This window comes from Piliocolobus tephrosceles, chromosome 20 (assembly GCF_002776525.5).
Source record: "Piliocolobus tephrosceles isolate RC106 chromosome 20, ASM277652v3, whole genome shotgun sequence".
NCBI lineage: Eukaryota > Metazoa > Chordata > Mammalia > Primates > Cercopithecidae > Piliocolobus > Piliocolobus tephrosceles.
Window position 1 is genome coordinate 22,830,474 of NC_045453.1, and position 5,864 is coordinate 22,836,337.

The following is a 5,864-nucleotide window of genomic DNA, read 5'->3' on the forward strand; positions in this document are numbered from 1 at the left end:
ACTCCAACCGGGGTGACAGCAAGACTCCATCTCAAAAAATTAAAAAAAAAAAAAATGCCCTGAATTTTTGGAGGAATCTCTCTTGCTGCCCCTGTTCTCAGCCCCTGAATTTAGCACAAGCCAAGCAACATCATCCAGTCCCCTGGGATGCAGTGATTGGTTCAGAGATGAGCATGTGACTTAAGATGGTCTATCACAGTGGACTTCAGGATCCTGGTATGGAATTGGGATGTGAATAAGGAAGCAAGTCTTATCAGAATCTGCTGGCAGACATGAGGGCATCATCCTCAGAATGAGTCCAACATTAGAGGAAGCAAAAATGAGAGACCAAGAGAAACCAGGTCCTTGCTGAGACTGTTAAGTAGCTGGATCAAGCTTCACCTGAAAGCAGCCTTACCTTTCCAGTCAGACAGACTTAGGTTAAGTCTCAGCTCTATCACTTGTGTGCTGTGTGACTGTGGGCAAAGTATTTACTCTGTTAGCATGTCAGTTTCCTCCTGTAAAAATGGGGATCCTAGTAGAATGCCTGCTTTATAAGGTTGTTATGAAGATAAACAAGTTAATACATACATAGTTGTTAGAAGTGCCTGGCATATTGTTAACCCTCAATAAATTTTATTTTATTTTTTTGAGACAGAGTCTCACTCTGTCACCTGGGCTGGAGTGCAATGGCTCGATCTTGGCTCACTGCAACCTCCACCTCCTACCTCAGCCTCCCAAGTAGCTGGGATTAGAACTGCCCGTCACCACACCTGGCTAATTTTTGTATTTTTAGTAGAGATGGGGTTTTGTCATGTTGGCCAGGTTGGTCTCAAACTCCTGACCCCAAGTGATCCACCTGCCTTGGCCTCCCAAAGTGCTGGTATTACAGGTGTGAGCCACTACACCGGCCTTCAGTAAATTTTAGCTATTACGGTTAGCACTGAGCCACTAGAACAAACCTTACCTGAACTGAAACTCTCCTTTGAACTTCACTGTTATAGGAATCCCATGGATTCTGTTTTTTTTTTTGAGACAATTTCATTCTTTTTGCTCAGGCTGGAGTGTAATGGCGCGATCTTGGCTCACAACAACCTCTGCCTCTTGGGTTCAAGCACTTCTCCTGCCTCAGCCTCCCGACTACCTGGGATTATAGGCATGCACCACCACGCCCAGCTGATTTTGTATTTTTCAGTAGAGACGGGGTTTCTCCATGTTGTTCAGGCTGGTCTTGAACTCCCGACCTCAGGTGATCTGCCCGCCTCAGCCTCCCAAAGTGCTGGGATTACAGGCATGAGCCACCGTACCCGGCCTGGATTCTCTGTTTTTATTTTGCTATATTTTTTCTTGCTTGCAGAGTGTGGGGCCTGAGATCAGGGAAGGATCAGGGAGAAAGGTGTGGGGAACTGTGTTTGAAGGTGGCTGTTACTCTGTGTCAGGCACTTTGCATACAACTTGCTATTTGGCCCCATTTTCCAGAAGAGGAAACTGAGGCTCAGAGAAGTTAACTTGTCCAATGTTTTTTTTTGTTGTTGTTGTTGTTTTGAGACGGAATCTCGCTCTGTCGCCCAGGCTGGAATGCAGTAGCATGATCTTGGCTCACTGTAACCTCCGCCTCTGGGGTTCATGCCATTCTCCTGCCTCAGCCTCCCGAGTAGCTGGGACTATAGGCGCCCGCCACCATGTCTGGCTACTTTTTTTGTATTTTTAGTAGAGACGGGGTTTCACCGTGTTAGCCAGGATGGTCTCAATCTCCTGACCTTGTGATCCACCTGTCTCGGCCTCCCAAAGTGCTGGGATTACAGGCATGAGCCACTGCACCCGGCCAACTCGTCCAGTGTTTTTACCAAAGAGGAAAGGTAAGGTAAGGGGCCAGGCGTGGTGGCTCACACCTGTAATCCCAGCACTTTGGGAGACCGAGGCGGGTGGATTACTTGAGGCCAGGAGTTCGAGACCAGCCTGGCTAACATGGGGAAACCCCATCTCTACTAAAAACACAAAAATTAGCTGGGTGTGGTGGCACGTGCCTGGGCCTGTAATCTCAACTACTGGGGAGGCTGTGGCAGGAGAATGGCTTGAACCCGGAAGGCAGAGGTTGCAGTGAACCGAGATCGCGCTACTAATCTCCAGCCTGGGTGACAGAGCAAGACTCCATCTCAAAAAACAAAACAAAACAAAAGATAAGGTAGCGAAGTTGGACAGTGGGTATGGCAAGAGTAAAGGCCAGGAGGTGTGACTGTACCTGATGTGCATGCAGGGAATGGGAGTCATTAGGAATCCAGAGGAATTAGCGGGCAATAAAAGGCCAGGAGGCCAGGAAGGGCGGGGCCGAGCTCAATCCATGTCGGTGGTGGTTGAAGCTATCTTTGTGTTATGGCCACAACTGCGGTTCCCTTGCATCGATCTTCTTATCTGTGAGGGCGACATAGAGGTGCATTTGTTTGGATTAGATTTGACTATAAGCCACAGATATCCCAAAGTTATAGTGGCTTAAACATGGCAGACACACACACAAACATGGCAGACACACACACACTACACAGACACACACACAAACTTGGCAGACACACACACACTACACAGACGCACACGCACAAACATGGCAGACATTTCTTTTCCTTTCACGTAGATATAGGGGACCAGAGGTAGTGTGGCAGAATCCACAATCACCAGGCCCCTTCTATCTGGTCACTCCACCATCTGGTCAGTCAACCAACAGGTGGCTTCCACCTCAGGGCCCAAGAAGGTCGCTCATGCTCCAGCCATTGTGTCATATTCCAGCCAGCAGGAAGGGGCAAAGAAGGCAACATTTCCCTGCTTTGATCCCACTGGTTAGAACTTGGTCTTAGTCACATGGCACTCTCTGCTGTACAGGAGGCTAGAGAATGTAGTTGTCCTCTGTGGAGACCAACTAAAAAGCTGGGGTTCTATTAATAATAAGAAAGGAAAATATTATTAATAGTTGATACTCGGAAGCTTCTGCCGCACACATGGCAGGCACGAGTCCTTCTTTTTGGCCTCCAGTGTCCAAACTGCTTTCCTAGGCTCTCTAGCCATCCTGGTGTTCCTGAGAGTTCCCCAATTATTTCCCTAGTAAATTACTTGTTTCTTGCCTGTCATCACGAGCCCTCATAGTGAATGGCATAGGGGACAAGATCGGAAATGCAGGATCAACAATAATGGTGAACATTTATTGAGCACTTACTGCATGCCAGGCCATGTTATAACCTTACCTCAGCCTCCCGAGTAGCTGGGATTACAGGCATGCACCACCATGCCTGGCTAATTTTGTATTTTCAGTAGAGACGGGGTTTCTCCATGTTGGTCAGGCTGGTCTCGAACTCCCAACCTCAGGTGATCTGCCAGCCTCGGCCTCCCAAAGTGCTGGGATTACAGGCATGAGCCACCGCACCTAGCCGGGCCTGGTTCATTTTAAAATTGTTGTCTTAATCTTAGTTGCTTAAGAACACTGAGTTGTTACTGCTTGCAATTCTATGTGTTGGCTGGTGGTTCCTCTGTGGGTTTCACCTGGGCTTGTGCACCTGGGCTGCTTCTGGCTTTCAGCTGTGCTGGCCAGGCCAAGGTGGCCTCATTCATGGTGACATGGGATTCAGATGGGATTCAGATAGCTGGTTGTTGGCTGCGGCATCTCAGTGCTGCATCTGGGCTCTTATCATCCAGAAGGTTAGACTAGCTTCTGTACGCGGTGTTTTCAGCACAGCATCCAGGAGCCCTAGGCCCAGATGTCCCATAAAGTCTCTTTCTCCCATTTATTCTATCTCAGAGCAAGTCAAACTTCAGCCCAGGGCTTCCAGGAAATTGCTCCTTGCTCCTTATTGGCCCACAGACCTCATTTGTACTCACTAGCAGAGGGATAAGATTACCCTTTGACTTATCCAGCCCTCCAAGGTGGGGCAGGGAATGGGGTCACTTCCCTGAGGCACCTGGGCTGCCTGGGGAAGGGGTAGACCTTTGAACAAAACTGGGGAGGGGCAGGTGCAGGGAGAGGGTGGTTACAGAGTGGAGACAATAGACAACAGGACCATGACCACCCACTGTTAATGTTTGGTGGAATTTCTTTCCAGGCATTTTATAAATACTCAAGAGATATTCCTGCCTGCCACACTTATATTGAGAACCTGTTTCTGGAAGCCTCTTGGGACTGTGCCCTGATTGTGCCTAGATCCTGAGCACAATCATACAATGATGTGTTTCCTTTTCCTGGGAGCAGGTGGGAATGACAGATTAAAACTATGCTGTAAAAACTAGAACAAAACATAGGTGAGTTTCTAAAAAATGCCTTTAAAAAATAATAATTCAATTTTTTTTCAAATTTACAGAAAAGTTGCAAGAACAGTACAATAAACTCTCAATACCCTAATTATCAACATTTTGCTACACGTGATTTATCCTTCTGTTTCTCTGTGTGTACTATTTTTCGGAACCATTGGAGAGTCAGTTACAGACATCATAATGCCTTTTTAGCCTAAATTCTTCAGTATATATTTCTTAAGAACAAAGACATTGTCTTACAGGAACTCTGTATAGTTTTTAAGATCAGAAAATGTCACATTGGTGCAATGTTATAATTTAATTCCTTTCCTTTCTCCTTTCTCCTTTCCTTTCCTTTCCTATGGAGTTTGGCTCTTGTTGCCCATGCTGGAGTGCAATGGCGTGATCTTGGCTCACCGCTACTTCTGCCTCCCAGGTTCAAGCGATTCTCCTGCCTCAGCCTCCCGAGTAGCTGGGACTACAGGCGCACGCCACCACACCCAGCTAATTTTTGTAAATTTTTTTAGTAGAAATGGGGTTTCACCATGTTGGCCAGGATGGTCTCGATCTCCTGACCTCGTGATCTGCCCGCCTCGGCCTCCCAAAGTGGTGGGATTAGAGGCGTGAGCCACTGTGCCTGGCCTATAATTTAATTTCTGTTGTTCAGATTCAAATCTTATTATTTATCCCAATTAGGACCTGAGACCCTTTCTTTTTACTCTGAGTCTGCTTGCAAGGGACATCTCGTATTCTTAAACTGGTGACTATCAATGTTATTGCACCCCTTCTAAAGAGGTAAAATGTCCTTCTGCCCAAAGAGAAGAAAGTCAATAACACATAAAATCTGTTTAAAGAATCTGTGCTTAGAAATCCTCCTCATAGGCTCTGTACAGTTACCGCAATTGTTCCCCGTCTGGGGTAATTTTGACTCCCAGGGGACATTTGGCAATGTCTGGAGAAATTTTTGGTTGTCACAACTGGGGGTGGTGATTTACTGGCATCTAGTGGGTAGAAGCCACAGATGCTGCTAAACATCCTACAGAGGACGGTCCCCCCACAGCCCGACAACAAAGAATGACCCAGTCCAGGATGTCAGTGGGGCCAAGGTTAGAAATCTTGATCTGGGCTGGGCGTGGTGGCTCAAGCCTGTAATCCCAGCACTTTGGGAGGTCGAGACGGGCGGATCACGAGGTCAGGAGATCGAGACCATCCTGGCTAACACGGTCAAACCCCGTCTCTACTAAAAAAAATACAAAAAATTAGCCGGGCCAGGTGGTGGGCACCTGTAGTCCCAGCTACTCGGGAGGCTGAGGCAGGACAATGGCGTAAACCCGGGAGGCGGAGCTTGCAGTGAGCTGAGATCTGGCCACAGCACTCCAGCCTGGGCGGCAGAGCGAGACTCCGTTTCAAAAAAAAAAAAAAAGGCGGCCGGGCGCGGTGGCTCACGCCTGTAATCCCAGCACTTTGGGAGGCCGAGGCGGGCGGATCACAAGGTCAGGAGATCGAGACCATCCTGGCTAAGACGGTGAAACCCCGTCTCTGCTATAAATACAAAAAAATTAGCCGGGCGCGTTGGCAGGCGCCTGTAGTCCCAGCTACTCAGGAGGCTGAGA